This window comes from Lepidochelys olivacea, assembly GCF_965140295.1.
Source record: "Lepidochelys olivacea isolate rLepOli2 genome assembly, chromosome: 1".
Classification (NCBI taxonomy): Eukaryota; Metazoa; Chordata; order Testudines; family Cheloniidae; genus Lepidochelys; species Lepidochelys olivacea.
Genome location: NC_140411.1, coordinates 65,855,464 through 65,875,742, shown reverse-complemented (window position 1 = coordinate 65,875,742; position 20,279 = coordinate 65,855,464).

The window sequence follows — 20,279 nt, the reverse complement described above, 5'->3', positions numbered from 1 at the left end:
ATCTACCGCTTCCCCCCATCCACAAGGCTTGTTACCCCGTCAAAGAAAGCTATCAGGTTTGTTTGACACGATTTGTTTTTGACAAATCCATGACGACTGTTATTTATCACCTTATTATCTTCTAGGTGTTTGCAAATTGATTACTTTATTTTTTGCTCCATTACCTTTCCAGGTACAGAAGTTAAGCTGACTGGTCTGTAATTTACCTTTCCAGGTACAGAAGTTAAGCTGACTGGTCTGTAATTCCCAGGTTGTCCTTATTTCCCTTTTTACAGATGGGCACTATATTTGCCCTTTTCTAGTCTTCTGGAATGTCTCCCGTCTTCCATGACTTTTCAAAGATAATTGCTAATGGCTCAGATATCTCCTTCTTTGTGTAATTGGGATGGGGGAGGTCGGGGTGGCCAAAACTGAAAACAAAACAAAAAAACAAAACCTTTCTCATTTATGAAAATCTGAAAAATTTCATCATGAAAGCTCCTATGGCATTTTCAAAATTAATGCTATTTTTGGTTGACAAAATATTTTGAATGAAAAAAAAAGACTCTCCCTAATTTACCTGTACATTTTATATAGAATATTTAAACCAATCTATAGAATCTAATATCCCTGCTACAGAATTCTATATGTTGATTTACTAATTCTATGGAAATAACATCTGTCTATTAAGTACTGTAGATTTCTCCAAAGGGTAGATGTTTGATTTTTAAATGCTATCTGTTAACCTTTTAAAAAGGTTAGCAGGAAAGTGGGTTTGCTAAGTAGTGTACACTCTTTCTGTAATTGTTTTCCCCCTATTTCTTCTCAAGGGTCAATAAAGATGTTCCTTTCACTCCAGGACAAATCCATCAGAACTCCACCTAGAAAGCAGTGAGGGCCAGAACAAATGTGGGTAGACACCGAGTCCATTCACAGCCTGACCTATTGTTTCACTAGGATATGGAGACATCTTTACAGTTTCTGGCCCACTTCCACATTTGTTCTGGCCCTCACTGCTTTTAAGCTTAATAGTAAAATGATCAGACCTTGAATAATCTAGCTACCCTACATCTATGCTTTAGTCAGTTAGAACACAGTCCTTTGAACAGATGTGAGTAGTGTGACACATGGGAGCAGTTTTTATAAATAGAAATGTTATATAGGTAGAGAGACAGAATAAAGATGAAAGGGAACCAGAAAACAATAAAGATCTCCCTAGGGTCTATCACACTCAATGGGATCACACACAAATGTGTGAAGTTAGTCGTGTGTGTATTTTGCAGGATGGGGCTTTAATCTGACATTCTTTTTGACCATATCCTATTCTTTCTCCATTTGGGAAATCTCTTTTTGGTGCTCATTTCCACGATCAATCTTTTTATTATAAAAATTACAGTGTTTGCTGTAATGTTAATTAATTATTTCCTGCTATAATTATTAGAACTGAGCAAATAATCCACAATGAATAATTCATCCCAGGAATGGAGCCTCATTTTCTGCTTGCTAAATATCTGTTAGCAAATGTATTTCCCCAGTTTAATTGTTAATCAAAATTCTGATATTTTTAATGAATATTTTTAACTCTATGGATTGATCCTAAACAGTTCTCAGAGAGTACTTGATACTCAGTACTTCCTACTGAAGCTGTTGTGACTGGTCAGATAAATCACATGGCATTGGTTTTATTCCCTGATTCAATTATCGCAAAGGTTCCTTCGTCATGAATATAACTACTTATGAATTTCAATTTTGGCAAATACTTGTGCATGTAACTTTGCTTCCCTATCCTTCAATCATACAAATGTCTGTGTTTATTTAAACACACAAAAGGGAATGTGAGAATGAATTAAAAATAAACTGAATAACTGAAGTAACTGGTTTCAGTTTTCACTCAGCTTTAAGCAACCATTGTATTATTGAAAAAGGAAAACAGCAATGGCAACAACTGCAGCCATAATTTTTTCTATAGATAAAAAGTAGATTGACGGCCATAACAGTCAATTCAGATTATATTTTCAGTCCAAAATGTACATTATAAAATACTTTACTAGCACCATTCTTGGTTCTTAGGACCAAGGCAGTTTTACACAGGTAGCACACAACAATTTATGCTGACTTATCTTTTGAATAAATTAAAATCACCAAGTACAACTTTGCAAGAACAAAGATTAGGAGTAAAATTTTCAAAAGTGATTTAGGGTATGTGTACACTGAAATTAAACACCCACAGCTGGCCGGCAACAGCGGATTCGTTCTCGTGGACTTGGTCTAAGGCAGTGGTTCTCAAACTTTTGTATTGGTGACCCCTTTCCCGCAGCAAGCCTCTGAGTGTGCCCCCCCCTCCCCGAATTAAAAACACTTTTTTATATATTTAGTGCTATTATAAATGCTGGAGGCAAAGTGGGGTTTGGGGTGGAGGCTGACAGCTTGTGACCTCCCCATGTAATAACCTTGAGACCCCCTGAGAGGTCAGAACCCCCACTTTGAGAACCACTGGTCTAAGGTGTTGTTTGATTGTGGTGTAGACATTTGGGCTCGAGCTGGAGCCCAGGCTCTGGGGCTCCATGAAGGGGAATGGTCCGAGAGCTCAGGCTTCAGCCCAAGCACAAACATCTACACAGCAATTAAACAGTCCCTTAGCCTGAGCCCCACAAGCCTGAGTCAGCTGACATGGGCCAGTTGCAGGTTTTTTATTGCAGTGTAGACATACCCTTAGCCACTTGGGAACCAAAGTCTCATTGAAAGTCAGTGGGATTTAGGCTCCTAAATCGCCTAGGGACTTTTAAAAAATTTATCGTAGGTCTCAGCTGTACCATTAAGACTGTGGATTGGAGACAGTCAGCAGCCCCTTCACTCCAAGGAAGGCCACCCCTCACGTAGCTCCCTGGCATGCAGAGAAAGTGCATGCTCTGCTAGCTCTTCAACAGGTACACCATACTCCTCTAGTCTTGCAAGCCAGAGAAGTTGGCTGGTACGTGAGGGGATGAGACCATTCTTCTGACTATTCACCACTGCTCCCGTAGCCCTTTAAATGGGTCTTGCATCCCATGAGGTGCATAGAGGGAATGCACGCTGGCCTGAGAGTACAGGAGCTGCAACTGTCCCCCACTGTTGGGCCGGGGAACAAAATGAGGCTTCTTGTACTCCCCCAACAATACACGAAAGATCTAAAAATTAATTGAAGTCAATGCTGTTAAAGCAGGGTTATGAGTTCCATACAAGAAAGGTAGAAGAAAGCTCTCTATCTGTTCTGACATTCTGTGTGCCTTGCAGCCCTGCCTCCTTGATTCTACAAAGAAAAACTGTTATGATTAACTACATTAATGGGCTACCCTTGGCTGACATAGGCTTGCGGTAAGAAAGAAAAAGAAAGAGGTTAACATGAACACTACTGTTACTTTAAAGCGACTGAAACAATTGGCTTCTCATTCTCCCAACAACCTCACAGAATATTAGCTTTAATAAAGTGAAGTCCCAAAATTTTAAATAGTGCTCTATCACATTCTCTGATTAATAAAATAGCTTGACATGTAACTCTATGGAAACAGGAGAGATAATATAATACTAGCAGGGCTTCTTGTTCATTAAAGAAGTGACTTTTTGGGGTTTCTGAGCAATAAAGCAAAAACAGTACATTTTGTACTCCAAGATTATTGTCTTCCTATATAATCTTAAATCACATAAGAGGACACTTTACACAGATGACTGTTTATTACTGATTTTCCTTCCCCCCCCCCTTTTTCTTTATTATTTTATCACAATGTAGAGTTGCCTTGGAATCAATTTAGTGTAAAACAAACTGCCTCATCACCTTCCTGACCTTTTATACCCCAGCCTAGCAAAAAAAAAAAAAATCTTATTAACTTTTGGGCCTTACACTTTAGATCTAAAAAACTAAAAATAATGACCCAATCCTACAAGGTAAAGCACCCCAGTAGACCTCAATACCCATTAGGATCCCCAGTTAAACCATATGGATTCATTTCCAAGATCAGCATCATGTGTTGACTTAAGGTTGCTTTCCTTTCTTTTTATATGATATCTGTTCAGTCGGCTTTTAGTTTTAATCATTAATATCCTTCCATTTCTAATTTTAGTGAAGTTTTCTGGAGCATATGTTGAATGATTTCTGGACATAAATACATCAGAAAGTACAGGGGTACAGTTTACAGAAGCACTTCAAATGCTTGTCAAACCTCTCTCTCTCATATATAGTAAGCTTCAAATGCTTGTCAAACCTCTCTCTCTCATATATAGTAAGCTTTTTTTTTAGAGCTTGACATCTTCAAAGTGCTTTGCAAACACTTTCTAATTTTATTATTTCTATTTGTACAGTGTGCTTATCCCAAACTCTAACAGCACAGAGAATTCAAATATTTAAAGGGTATTTCACAAAAAATATTATAAAAAGTTGACACATCTACACTGAAACATTCACCAATCTATACCAGCTGAACCTTTCCTTGCATAGCTCCTCTCCCACCACTACCTCTGAAAAATCCTGGATAAATAGACCAACTCTAGAATGTACTCTGAAAGTCTAACAAACTATTATACAAGGAAGGGGAGTGCTTCCAGCATTGAAGGAACTTTACAGAAAATTCCAAAGCTTCAACCCCAGGCAAACTATTAACCTGAGCAGTCTATCTAGTCTCTACTGCCAAGTGAAAGCAAGAAAAGAGTGCTGACCAGGAAGATATCTTGGGCCTAGATCCACAAAGGTGTTTCCACTCCTAGTTTCCATTGATTCCTTTGTAGGTGTGGGCCCTTGAGACTAAATCATGAAAGGCATTATAGATCAAAACCAGCACCTTGAATTTCTTCCAGACATGAATCCAAAGCTACTGCCCAGGAGTAATAATCATAGTGAGTGGTGAGCCACATCCTGCAATACTTAAGTTATGGTCTCCAAGTTTAGTCCTATGCTGTTTATTCCATCCTGCAGGAATGTTCCAATATTTCAGTACTCTGAGTTTTTGAGGAGCAGACTGGGAGTGGGACTGGAAAAGAAAGCTCAGGCAAGTAAACTCACTACCCCTTGTGCCCCGCAACTTTCTATCCTCCCCCCATTCCTGACAGCATAACATGGTGGCCTTGTATGAAGATCTAGATCAGATGGAGGATTACTTGGAGTGAATATCCTTTGTTTCAGCCAACCCCAAATGTACATTACTATACACTCTGTGAGGCACTGGAAAATATAATACTTTATCTAGCAACGTCATACGTTATCTCAAAAGGTAAACTTACAAAATGTGCAACAAAACTTGCTGAATCAGTAACTTACAGCTATTATTTTGTTAAAGAGATTCACAAATTATGGTAGCATTTGTAAAAATTATTCCACCAATTTATTATAATAAATTAAAGCAATCTCTACTTTTCCTTATAATAATATCTTCCTCCCTTGGCGATATATAGTAGGGACCAAGCCGGGATTTTTTTTTTTTTAACGAACTGGCCTTAAGACAGTCAATTTCTTATGCTTAGGCAGGGATTTTTTTTTCTTCTTCTATTAAGCAAGTTAATTATATAAAAGCTGAAGCCCATCCATGTTTTGAAAGATAAACCCTTTCCCCTGTGAGAGTGGAGAGCAATTCCCAGACTCCTTCAGTCTAATAGATAATATTCCATTGCCTTAGTTTTGAAAAGCTTGCAGATGTGCAAATAAGAAAACATAAACTGCATGTCAATAGAATGTGAAGGGCTGTCCTTTACTTTCCCCTGGATTGGTTACACTGTAGTCACAAAAAAAGAAAGAAAGTAAACAAATGTAATTGTGACTCTCAAACTCTGAATCATGGAGGAAGCAAAATTATTCAGTTCAGCAGTCATAACCTTTTCAGCAACTGTTTAACAGACAACCTCATTACTAGAGCTGATTAGAGAAACTCTGACAGTCCCATTTTTCTATCAGAAAGAGAGGTTACCTACTTTGTAGTAACTACAGTTCAAGATCCCTTTTTTCACATGGATCCCACTGTAGGTCTGCATGCTCCTCATGCATGCAAGCCCAGAATCTTTTAGCCAGGAGTGTCAGTTGGGGCTTGTACCCCCTACAGCAAGGGAGAGTGGAGCAGCCTCAACTCCATTCAATTCATTTACTAACAGAGAAATCTAGGCAAGTGTAACCCACACACCTTCTGGGTGTAGTGTCCTGTCCCAGCTAGTAGCACCGAGACCACTTAAAAAAAAAGAGAGAGAGAGAGAGAGAGTTAAAGGAGTCTGCTCTACAGCCTTAGCTAAGAGCCAGTTGGCTTTTAGCTCATGCAGTAGAGGCTCATGCACTAAGCTCCAGAGACCCCAGGTTTGATCCCACCCGCTGATGACCGGGGTCTGTCAGCATTACACAAGGACTTCATATCAGTGGCGAAGGAGGGTGAGTGGCGGGATCAGCGTAGACAAAGGCATCTTGAAGAACTCTATTTAATGTAAGTTAAGAAGAGCTTCTCCTTCTTCTTAAAGCATTTGGCCACACAGATCCCTTTGATGTGAGTGCTAGCAGTTACCCCCCCCCAAGGAAGTAGATGACTGGAGTCTCTATATAAATAATGAGTGGAGAAAACCCCTGCCCAAGTGTCCATTTGATCTAGAAGATTCAGCAATGAAATAGTGACTGGTAAAGATATGAACTGAATTCCAGGCAATTGATCTTCAAATTTCAGGAATCGGGACCCCTCCTTCAGTGAGCCATGGGAAACAAATGGGCAATAGTGGAATGAGCTCTAACTTGATAGGGAACAGGAACTTTGTTCAGAAAGCAGGCGATATTAATGTAGTCTGTAACCCATTTAGAAAGTCTTTGAGAGGAAACAGCTGGACTCTTGGTCTTATTACCAAAAGCCGTGAAAGTCTAGGCCAGTTATGAAAATGTTTCATCTCGATAGAGGAAGTGACACAGCCATATTCACATCCAGTGTGTGGAGTTTAACATCTACAGAGGAATCCTGCGGTTTAGGGAAGGGGGGAAAAAGCACTGGTAGGTGTATAACCTGGTTAATATGAAAGCCCAAGACTATTTTTAGCACAAATATTGGGTACATATGAAAGACAGAATATGGTGACCCATAATGAATATGGTGACCCATAATGACCCCTACCTTTAATGTCTGAATTTTTTCCCACCCTGCAGGCCGAGGCAATAGCAACAGAGAAGTGAAACAAAGAATATATTGCAATTGGCTCAGATGGAGGGTCCATCAAAGAAGTGAGTGCTGACAAGCAGAGTGTTTGCCAGCAGCAGAAGGTCTTGTAGCTCTTATCTCCTGGCATGACTTCCCTTGTAACCAGGACACTTGAAGAAACCAGCTTCACAGCAAGTAATGGCTGCTTCTGAGGGTGTTAGAAAGAGACCTGCTCTTCATCAGCAGACCTACTCAGTAACAATGTAAGACTAAAGAGGAAAACAATTTTTGTTTGTCTGCTTTTTTAGCCAACAGGCTTACATAAAACTTAGTTTAATGTAAGTATAACCCTAAACTATCTAAGAGCTATGGGGAAGAAAGAGGACATTGTGGATTTGAACTCGTCACAACGGGTGGGAGACGAAACTAAGTGGTGGTTGAAGCTGCTCCAGCCTTTATATCCGCACTGCAGGGAACCTGAGGATGTACAGGGCACAGGTCCTGCCCCATAAAATGCTGCTAGCTAAAAGATTCTAGGTTCATATGCACAAGTTGTGCACACACCCATACCTATAGTGGGATCTGTGCAGATAAATGTTTGAAGAAGAGTATGCAGTTCCATCAGAAACAAAATGTTTCACAAAATTAATTTAGCTGGAATTTTGTTTTAGAAGAAAATTAGGGGGAAAGTTTCAACAATGCTAGAATGTCCTGTTCTAATATTTTCAGAACAAAACCTTTCAAATTTTCGTTTTAAAGTGACTTTACATTTTGAATTTTTAAAAATATTGTATTATATATTATAGTTTTGAATGAAATCAAAATCAAAAGGAAACATGTAAATTTTGCTGAAATGAAACATTTCAAATCAACCCAAAACAAACAACCAAACAAAATAATTCTGAATTTTCCTTCATGGAGAATTTCAAATTTTTCAGGTTTGGTTCTGAGTTGGAACCAAGACATATTCTGAGATCTTGAAATAATTTATGAAACAAAATTTCTGTCTTCATGACATTGTAGGAGCCAGACTCCCTGAAGCAGTCATGTGGAGTCTAACACCACTCCTTGCACCAACTAATGTCTTTGTGATTCAGTCCAAAAGCAACTGAGCCCAGTGTAGGTCAGGCAGTGATATTACCACTTGTATTCAGAAGTTAGTGGTCCTCTGGTTAAGGTACTAGACTGGGACTCAGGAGACCTGCATTCAATTCGCTGTTCTACCACAGGTTTCCTGTGTGACTTTACTTTCTTACCTCAGAGAGGTGCTGTGAGGTTAAATACACTGAAGATTGGGAGATGATCAGATGCTACAGTGATGGGAAGCCATACAAGTAGATATATCCTGTAATGAACACCATGTGGACTGAACCCTGTGTCCTGGCACAGTTTATACCTTAGTTTGGCACCAGGGCTTCAACCTTTGGCAAAGGTTGCCAACAGGATGTGCTGAATCAGTACACATGCCCTTTCATTTCTCCTAAAATCTCCTTTTAAGGAAATACTAGACTTTTATGGACTTCTTAAACACAGAGGAGGTTGCAGCCAACTTTCTACCGCCATAATTTTCCTCTTTCCAGCAGAGTTTTCTCCAGGAGGGCCCCACAATTCATGTCTGTTGCTGTGGGAAGAATCCACTTTGAAAACTTTAAACAAGGCTCAGTGATCAAATATAGCAGCCGTGTGCCAAGACAATATTATCTGGTTTCACACAAAATATAAAATACCAAAACATACAAACATACAAAATGCCAGTTTCTTTTGGGAAACTCTTAGTAAACCCCCAGGGGTTGACTGGTGCTAAGATATTCTTCAATACAAAGATGAAAAAAATGAGTCAAGGAACAAGAGAATAGATTTGAAAATTTGGAAGACTAGTCAAATTAATCAATTTGAGCTCCTGGAAGGAGGAATCACTCTACAAATGCAAATGACGGGGGGGAAAGCATGACCAAAAACAAACCAAAAAACCCCATTATTCTTATAAGGCAATAATGCAAGGATGTCACACCTTTTAGTTACAAAGAACAGGAAATTCTTCTACCATGAAGAGAATCTTATTTTCACCTGTATAAATAAAGAGGATCATTGACTTTCTAATGTAAATATTTGTTCTATGGCTGCACGTTGGTTTTCTATTTTAAAATGCTGCACTACAATTCTTTATCCATGTTCTTCCTTGGCCTGGGAGTTTATGCTGCTTTGTGCCTATGAGACTACAGCTGTACATTAGGGGCACAACCAAGATAGGGGCAGTCAGCACGAAGGCTAATGTAGCAGGAGCGATTCCACTTTCTTCAGTATTGACCCCCACAAGACAATGCCATGCTGCCCATGTGAACTCACCCACAAAAACCAGATTTTGGTCTTTGCTTCACAGAAACTCAGTATTTCAATTCCAAACTCAAAAGGGGAGTTTTTCAAAGGCACAAATGGCCTTAGCCTGCTCGGAGTTAGATGCCTGACTGAAAACTTACCCCATAATTGGGAAGTTTCACCCAGTGCTTGAGTCCTAAAAAAAGAAGTGTTGGAATGCAGGGCAGTGAGAGGGCCTGAGAGACAGCAGATCTGTGAGAAAGATAGGAGCTGTGAAGGAGCTGGAGGAGGCCAAGGGGAGCAGGGAACGACCCCCCCAACAGAGTCCTCCCATTTCTCCCCTTCTCCCTTACCTGTGACCTGCCCCTGCATCCCCTCTTGACATTGCCTGGTTTTGGCTGTGCTCCAGTTTCATCCTCCATGCTTCCCTTTCTGGTTCCAGCTGCAGCATCCCTGGCTCCCTCCACAATGACCCACCACCAAGAGCCCCCTAACAAAACTCAGGACCTGCCAACAGCAGGATGGGAAAGCAGCTGCCTTGCCCTGGACTGGCAGAAGTATCAGAACCTTGTTCTGGCTTCCCAAAAAAGGATCAAAAGTTTTAAGTTTGTGAGGGGAAGGAGGGTGGGCAGGAATTCTCTAGCTTTAGTTTAATTCTCTAGTATTAAAAGGTACAGTGAAATCCCTGCAAACTACATGGATGCTTTTCAAAGACACCATAATAGAGGCTCAACTTAAATGTATACCCCAAATTAAAAAACACAGTAAAAGAACTAAAAAAGAGCCACTATGGCTTAACAACCATGTAAGAGAAGCAGTGAGAGATAAAAAGGCATCTTTTAAAAAGTGGAAGTCAAATCCTAGTGAGGTAAATAGAAAGGAACATAAACGCTGCCAAATTAAATGTAAAAATGTAATAAGAAAAGCCAAAAAGGAGTTTGAAGAACAGCTAACCCAAAACTCAAAAGGTAATAACAAAATGTTTTTTAAGTATATCAGAAGCAGGAAGCCTGCTAAACACCCAGTGGGGTCCTTGGACGATCAAGATGCAAAAGAAGCACTTAAAGATGATAAAGTCATTGCAGAGAAACTAAATGAATTCTTTGCTTCAGTCTTCACGGGTGAGGATGTTAGGGAGATTCCCAAACCTGAGCTGTCTTTAGTAGGTGACAAATCTGAGGAATTGTCACAGATTGAAGTGTCAGTAGAGGAGGTTTTGGAATTAATTGAGAAACTTAACAGCAACAAGTCACCGGGACCAAATGGCATTCACCCAAGAGTTCTGAAAGAACTCAAATGTGAAATTGCGGAACTATTAACTATGGTTTGTAACCTGTCTTTAAAATCAGCTTCTGTACCCAATGGCTGGAAGATAGCTAATGTAACGTCAATATTTAAGAAGGACTCTAGAGATGATCCTGGCAATTACAGACTGGTAAGTCTAATGCCAGTAGCGGGCAAATTAGTTGAAACAATAGTAAAGAATAAAATTGTCAGACACATAGAAGAACATAAATTGTTGTGCAAAAGTCAACATGATTTCTGTAAAGGAAGATCATGTCTTACTAATCTATTAGAGTTCTTAGAGGTCAACAAACATGTGGTCAAGGGGGATCCAGTGGACATAGTGTACTTAGATTTCCAGAAAGCCTTGGACAAGGTCCCTCACCAAAGGCTCTTACATAAATTAAGTTGTCATGGGATAAGAGGAAAGATCCTTTCATGGATTGAGAACTGGTTAAAAGACAGGGAACAAAGGGTAGGAATAAATGGTAAATTTTCAGAATGGAGAGGGGTAACTAGTGGTGTTCCCCAAGGGTTAGTCCTAGGACCAATCCTATTCAACTTATTCACGTATGATCTGGAGAAAGGGGTAAACAGTGAGGTGGCAAAGTTTGTTGATACTAAACTGCTCAAGATAGTTCAGACCAAAGCAGACTATGAAGAACTTCAAAAAGATCTCACAAAACTAAGTGATTGGGCAACAAAATGGCAAATGAAATTCAATGTGGATAAATGTAAAGTAATGCACATTGGAAAAAATAACCCCACCTACACATACAATATGATGGGGACTAATTTAGCTACAACTAATCAGGAGAAAGATCTTGGAGTCATCGTGGATAGTTCTCTGAAGACGTGGGTAGTTCTCTGAAGTTCTCTACACAGCGTGTAGCGGCAGTCAAACAAGCAAACAGGATGTTAGGAATCACTTAAAAAGGGATAGAGAATAAGATAGAGAATATATTATTGCCCTTATATAAATCCATGGTACGCCCACATCTTGAATACTGCATAAAGATGTGGTCCCCTCATCTCAAAAAAGATATACTGGCATTAGAAAAGGTTCAGAAAAGGGCAACTAAAATTATTAGGGGTTTGGATAGAGGTCTACAAAATCATGACTGGTGTGGAGAAAGTGAATAAGAAAAAGTTATTTACTTGTTCCCATAATATAAGAACTAGGGCAACCAAATGAAATTAATGGGTAGCAGGTTTAAAACAAATAAAAGGAAGTTCTTCTTCACTCAGCACACAATCAACCAGTGGAACTCCTTGCCTGAAGAGGTTGTGAAGGTGAGGACTATAACAGGGTTTAAAAGAGAACTGGATAAATTCATGGAGGTTAAGTCCATTAATGGCTATTAGCCAGGATGGGCAAGGAATGGTGTCCCTAGCCTCTGTTTGTCAGAGGGTGGTGGTGGATGGGCAGGAGAGAGATCACTTGATCCTTACCTGTTAGGTTCACTTCCCTTGGGGCACCTGGCATTGGCCACTGTTGGCAGACAGGATGCTGGGCTGGATGGACCTTTGGTCTGACCCAGTAGGGCCATCCTTGTGTTCTTATCAGAATTGCGTTCTGGAGAACTGAGCACTCGTTTCATCGTGTTTCGGATGGAGGCTGCACATTTTCTCACAATTTCACTGCAAAGCCTTCATTCAGGTCAAGTTCATTCTAAAGGCCCAGGAACCTTAGAAAACCTTATAATAAACTATCATCTGAGTTTCCAGGTGAGTGTTCTGTGTCACTGAGAACATTTCCAGCAATTCTAATCCACTAACTTGTCAAAAATGTATTCAGAAGAATACGTATTCCAAATGACTGTACAAGTCACTGCAGTCATCCCGGTAGGTGGGACATTGTTATAATTGCCCTGTAATAATTCTATACTCTCATCGCATTATTAGCAAAAGCTCCTCCTCCCAAGCGTCACACCCACATATTCATTAAATGCATTCACCTGAAAACCAGTCTTCCCCTGCAACACACACATATTTCAAAGGCCTTTCTTTGGGTTAAGAACAGCAAAATGTGATGAAGACAGGATCTCCTCCATCTCTGGTCCTGACACATTTGTTAAAACTCTATTCAGATATTGTTTTCTTCACCCAGCTTTGGATACACAACACTGCATACAATGCTTATCTTCCCTGACAGAATTGAAGTCATTCTCCCTGCAACTTTCACTGCCCTTCACACAAGCAGGAAGGACATCACTCGTTGCCACTGTAGCTAACTCTTTTCATTGTTTGATTTATTCCTCGCTGATATTTTGCAACACACCAAAAATAAAATAAAAGGGAAAACAAGGAGGGCAAACCACAACTAGTTAACATATTGTACGACTGCTAGTTATCATTATTGCCTATTTAGAAAGCCCTAACAATGTTCTCAGAATTGGAAGGACACAAAAGGAAGACAGTCCCAGGCCTAAGATCTAAAAGACAGAAATTCAGGACATATTTGCAAGCCCAGTGGGAATAACTTGGAGTTTTCTTTTGTGATGTTTGTTAGATCACTTGTGGTCACTGAGGAAGTGAGCCTTGAAGAAGGAATTGAAAACCATCCATAAGATTAACACTGTCAGTATAAAATAGGGTCCAAAATTAAAGCTAGCAAAGGAAAAATTATGGACCCTGCCTCTGAACTTTAGGGGTGAAATCTTGGCTTTCTTGTAGTCAATGGAGTTTTGCTATTGACTTCAATAGAGACAGAATTTCATCTTAGGTCTCCAATGTAGGCCACAAATTGAATTCCAAAGTGTCTTCTGCTGTCAGAATTAGAGTGCCAAAAGAAAGAAGAGCCAGTCTTTGGTCCCAGGAAGCTTATGTCCTTGGGTTCCCCTGAGTAGGAGAAGTTAGAAATGTAAAAGACGATGCCAGCTTTCCTATTTAAAAAGAGGTTTCTTGCCCCCATTCTTTTCCAAGATAGTCTTGAAAAATCAGTGTAAACCAATTACTTGGGATGGGGAATGTCAGCTAAATTTGGGGTGTATCATAAAGAATAATCTCACTAACCCTCCTTTAAGTCCTCAGTCTGGTCCTATTCCTACCAATGTGATCATGGTGAATAGTAAATAGTCACCTTTTTCAAAAAATGGAAAGGCAGGCAGGTAGCTAAAAGTGGCACTGGCAAATATGTTCAACTTTTACCAGTACTGTGAGATGGATTTTCCAATGGTAATATCTATTATTATTAAGAATAAATTACATAGCACTGTGACAGGGCCCACATCTGTGGTGTCACCTAGCGGACCAATAGGATACTATTCACTCTGTCATGGAGTCTCAGCTGATTGGTTGTCATCTCTCATGGAGTCTAGCACAGTAGTGATTTAGCAGTCTGGTTAAGGAACAACTGACTCCCACCCCTTCCAAGGTACTGAAGTCCAAAAATTAAAAGAATGCTAGGTACTTAAAACATGATTGTTTGATGTGTCTTTGGCAGGACCACACCCTTCTATTCATGGTCTGTATTCAAGCACCCACTTCTTTGGTTAGTGTCCCTGGGCCTGCTCATCCTCGGCTTGCCAGGAGTCTGGTTTTTGACCAAAATGCCCAATCAAAAAGGGATTCTGGCTGTTCCAGTTAGTACTGCTGACTGGGCCATTAAAGTCTGGTTGGCCTAGAGGAGACCTAAGGGATGCCTGCCCTGCTCCGCGCGGGTCCTGGGAAGCTGCCAGCATCTCCCTCTGACTCCTAGGTGGAGGGACAGCCACTGGGGCTCAACACACTGCCCCCATTCCGAGCGCCAGCTCTGCAGCTCCCATTGGCTGGGAACTGTGGCTAATGGGAGCGGTGGGAGCGGTGCCTGTAGGCAGGGGCTGAACGCTGAGCCACATGGCTGCGCCTCCACCTAGGAGCCAGAGGGAGATGTTGCCACTTCTGGGAGCTGCCTGAGCTGAGCACCACCCAGAGCCAACACCCCAAACCTCCTCCCACATCCCAACCCTCTGCCCCAGCCCTGACCACCCTCCTGCACTCTGAACCTCTTGGCCACAGCCTGGAGCCCCCTCCTACACCCAAATGCCACATCTCAGAGCCCACCCCCCCAGCTGGAGCCCTCACCCCCTCCCACACTCCAACCCCCTGCCACAGCCTGGTGAAAATGAGCATGTGAGAGAGGGTAGGGGAGAGTGGGTGACGGAGAGATGGAGTGAGTGGGAGTGGGGCCTTGGAGAAGGGATAGGGCAGGGGGCATGGCCTCAGGGCAGGGGCAGGGCAAGGGTATTTGGTTTTCTGCAAATAGAAACTTGACAACCCTATATCCACTGGGAAACTCATCCAGACAGCAAGCTGGCTCAGCCTCTTGTCTGAAACCAGGTTTCTCGCACCAAGGAGAAATGGAACTCTGCTCTGCTTCCTGGTTAGACCAAAACTGAGCTTCTAACTCTTCTCTCCTCAGCTGACATCTGCTACAAGTGTAATGGAATGGGGCCAACTGGGTCCAGAAACCCTCATTAATCCCCTCCTTGCCAGTGCTGGACCTGTATACCCCTTTGCATGTACCCTATGGTTAAAAGGCTAGCTGCACATTTCACCCCTTCTCTGGTCTCTCTGAGTGCACCCCCACAGATGTTAGGCCCCAAGCCTTTACCTTTTCTGGGGTGGAATCCCATAATTCTCCCACTCTTAGATCAGGCCTGAAGCTACAATACCCAGTGTATTATCCAGGCTTACCAAGCACATCTGATGGGACGCTGTACCTAAGTTTCTTCGCTTTGGGAGCTTGTTACCAGTGGTAAATACAATCTTCTTAAACCAAAGTATTGTTTAATCTGAACAACAGGAACATAGCACAGCATAAGAGGAAAAGGATTTTAAAAATAGCAATGCTCTACAATAGTGGTGGGCAACCTGCGGCCCAGAGTTCGCACATGGCCTGTTAGGGTAATCTGCTGGGGGGCCACCAGAGAGTTTGTTTACATTTGCACGGCTGCCCGCAGCTCCCAATGGCAGGGAAAGGCAAACCATGGCCACTGGGAGCTGCGGGCAGCCATGCAAATGTAAACAAACTCTTTGGCAGCCCAGCAGCTGATCATCCTGATGGGCTGTGTGCGGCCCACAGGCCACAGGTTGCCCACCACTGCTCTACATGCATGTCTCTCTTACCTTATGCTTAACAATCTAACCCTCAATTGCCCACTTCATTTTAAGTGGTCTCTTACTGTATGTGTGAACCCCTTATGCTTATGCTTAATAAACTGTCCCAACTACTATTTAGCTTAGACATTCTGGTTATCCTCTCCTGATCTGAAGAAGAGTGCTGTGAAGCTGAAAAGCTTGTCCCTTTCACCAGCAGAAGTTGGTTCACTAAAATATATTACCTCACCTACCTGTCTCTCTTACCTAAAGGCTTAACAGAAACAGAATTTCTAAGTCCTGACCAGTTCTACTTATTGTATTTACAAGTATATGTTTGGCATATACTGGGCAATGATAAAAATACTTGTTCCAGTACCTTAAAGTTAGTCTTTTGATGCTCAGTCCAAAAAAACCAGCCTTTTTTCAGTGTTCTGAAAGAATATTCCATGTAATGTTATTCTACACTTAAGGAGACTCAGCAGAGAATGCCATGCCTACATTACTATCCATAATTGAATTCTGCATGTAATTTCATGCACACCTAGAATCCATCTCCAACCTACTGTGTCTATGGAAATCTCATATTTTTGGTAAACAAATCTCAATTAAACTTCACCCCTCAAGTCACAGTTAGAATAGCTGACAGAATGAATACAAGCCAAAACCACAAGTATTAATTGATTAATTTCACAGATTTATTTATCCCCTAACTAATGAAGATTTGAAACCTCCTGATAAACGTGTGAAGGAGTTCTTGTGATTGCAGCCACATTTATCTAAAGCAATATGAGGCTACTCTAGCAGCGTCACAATATACTAAAACGCAGCACACCCAAGTTAGGGTGCCAAATTTGGTCCAGATCTTACAAGGCTGGAGGGAATTGAAGGAAACATTTCATATAATTCTTCAGTGACTCTTAAAGAGGTGATTTGCCAGGTAAGGGTTTTGTTTGTTTGTTTGTTTAAGAGAACCTCAGCTAGAGCCATTAGCTTGATATGTGGACTAGGGCAGGGGGAGAAAGCAAAATGACAAAATGTGGGGTCATCCATTTGTTCCCATTTATTTCCTTTTGGAACATATGCACTGAAAGAAAGGCCTTGGGCCAGATCTATGGCATAGCAGTAGCATAATATACTGGCAGTCTGGAGATTGATGCAAAAGTTACTCTACCTCAGGTCTCACAGTCACTGCTTAGTTGGAGCCCAGACATATTGTGGAAGAAGTGTTGGGTTATAGAAGTGAATTACCATCAAACTCACCCCAGCAGCTAGTTAATCTAAAGAGATGGCAACTGTGGTATATGCAGCTGTGAAACTGTGATGACTAGTTTCAGAGTAACAGCCGTGTTAGTCTGTATTCGCAAAAAGAAAAGGAGTACTTGTGGCACCTTAGAGACTAACCAATTTATTTGAGCATAAGCTTTCGTGTAGCTACAGCTCACTTCATCGGATGCAGCTCACGAAAGCTTATGCTCAAATAAATTGGTTAGTCTCTAAGGTGCCACAAGTCCTCCTTTTCTTTTTGTGATGAGTAGTTTTCTTTGCTCTGCATGTTTATATTTCTCAGAACTCTCCCTGGGTATACTTAAGAAGCAATTTATTTCTCAGAGTTGCTGTGGCCTGTTACAGAGCACGCGCACACAAACACACATTGCCAGAGTATCACACAGGGTTCTAGTCACTTCGCGTCTCACAGTGGAGACTTCACTTTTGTTCTTTCTTATTGCTCATTTCCTTAAATTAAAACGAAAATACATACTTTGCTCTGTGTGGATGGAAACAGAATGACGACATTTTCAGAGAGCATGCACTTTTATCTCCTGGCCATTGCTACAAAAAATTGCTTATTCTTGGGTGAGTGTGAGAAAAAGAAATACAATCTCAGAATGAAGAACTGAGCAGTAACACACACAAGGGGAGTGTGCTATAAAAAAAAATGATTTAAAAAAATTCTTTAAATGAACGTTACAAATTTTACCTTGTTAACATTCATTGAGTGAAGAGAAGAAAATGAAATGACTCAGATTGTTAATGCATCATTTGATGGCAGTCTGATCATTTCAAAGTTAAACGGGGGTAGTAGGATGTACACATCGGTACAGGTCACAAATCTCACTTTGTGCATTTATTTATACTGTAATAATGGACTGGGGTGGCAGGGGGTTGTACTTCTCTCTAGCAGGAGCAAGAACTGCTTAACTATGTGTCACAGACCCTATACTGCCAAGAGGCAGCAGACACACATCTTTAACCTAAGTGGCTTTTGGAGCAAGAGGATCTGAATTCTATTCCACCAACCATTCTTTAGTTATTATTTGTTTGTTTTGTGGTAGAGTCCACAGTGTGGTAGGCATTGTACACACACCCCTAAGGAAGACACAGACCGTGCCCTAAAGAGTTTACAGCCTATGGTGCCAATCCTCCAAGTGCTTATACATGTGTTTAAATTTAAGCATGTGAATAGTTCCATTAGGCTCACACAGTGCAGAAGTTACAGCCCAGAAGGAGAAGCCACCATTGCATCTTTCCAATTCTGGGCTGATCCAGAGACTGATGAGACCCCAGCACAAATTAGGGGCTAAGTTACACCAGTCTGACCCCAGCTGCCTATAGGCAACCGCTCTGCACAGAATTCCCAAAGCATGTAACACTGTAGACAGATCCCCTTCAACTTCCCAGCCCACGCTTAACATGCCTCCTTATGCCAGGGTTTGTGAAGTGGCTCTCTGAAGGCTGTCTCCCTCAGCTCCTGTGCTGTGGGAATCCTCTCCCTTGCTGGACCTGGGGCTTCTAGAGGCGTTTTCTACCATTAGACCTTGTTAACTGGTATACAGAGCGGGAGCAGCTGGGACTATTCGTATGCATAAAATTAAGAAGCATATAAATGTTTGAAGAATCAGTACCTAAGATGTTTTGCAGGATAACAACAATCACGTGGTCCTTAACTGGCTGCTGGCCAAGTATGTGTCACTTTTAAAGTGTTTATTGTCAGATGTAACATGGACTAGGACTATCTCTTCATGAACAAATTTCCATGATACAGCAGAAACCACTAATGACAGAAAGTGAAGTCACAATTCTTGAAAACTAAGGCACATTGTGAGGATGGTGAAAATAACAGCTTATGTTCCACCCCAGAAATGGTTGCACATCAGTGACTGCACATCAGCTTGACTGTAGTGTGTTTGTAAAAAGATTTGAAGTATTACGATGAAAAGCACAAAATGAATATGACACATTCATACTTAAATTATACAAAATTAAGTGGAAAGTATTGAGAAGGATTAATAATAAATTAAATGTCGTTTCATCAAGATGCTTTTCATAATTAGGGTAGAAGTGGTGATGCAATTTAAAGTTATCACAATATTACTGCAAAATTGAAAAGGCTACACAGAGCCTTTCAGTTGTGACGTTTTAAAGCCATAATACTGCAGTACTTGTCAAAAATAGTGTACTCTAACAGCCTCGCATGGAAGATTGTTAATGGGCCTGACCTTTTGCTGGGCGCAGCTGAGAAATAGCAGTAGATTATAACACTAATGGCATCTGTGAATGTTTTTAATTTGAGTATGAAAGTACATTCCTGGAACCCAGTTTTAAGTCTTGAAAGAAAAAACAGTAACAAGAAACTTATCCCATGAAACATAAAATTAAACATTTAAAATATGCAGGTTATAGGTCCCTCTAGTCTTGTTAGACTAAGCATGATTTAAGATCTGTTACCAGGTGCGTGAATTTCCTCATGAAGCCAGCTCAAGCTGTGTTCACAAGTACAAAAAGCTGGCATGTTCACAAAAGCCAAACACAGACATTTCCCCCAACAATCATAAACCATTTCCAGGGTCACAGTTTTACAGGTCCATTTTACAACTGCTACTATCTATTACAAGGAAATATATGAAAAAACATTAATTGTTTTTCTTTCTTTTTAATCATAATTATATTTAAATTCCTTCTGCCAGATGCAAAACACAACATGCCAAATAAAGATGTAATGTAACAGAAAGAAACCTGAAGAAGCACTCCTTTAAAAACACCTAAATTTTAAATGCACAAAATTTTTCATAACATAGCAAATAGCAGGTATTATATTTTCCTTTGCAGATTGTACCTTTCCAAGTCATGTGGCATCACATTCTTACATAATGTCACATAATGGCTCAACCTTGAGAACATCATTCATCTCTTGTTTATTTCTTATTTTAATGATGCCAGGATTCAAGTATATTTTTCATCATTTTGACCAAAGGTGCTGTCCCTGATTCATGGAAAAATAAGTAATCAGGATGCATAACTATTATTATTAATAATGAATCTTTGTATTAGGTTAGCATCCAAAGACCTGAACCAGGATTATAGAGGCACTGCATCCGATGAAGTGAGCTGTAGCTCACGAAAGCTCATGCTCAAATAAATTGGTTAGTCTCTAAGGTGCCACAAGTACTCCTTTTCTTTTTGCACAAACACAGAAGACCCTGAAGAGCTTGCATG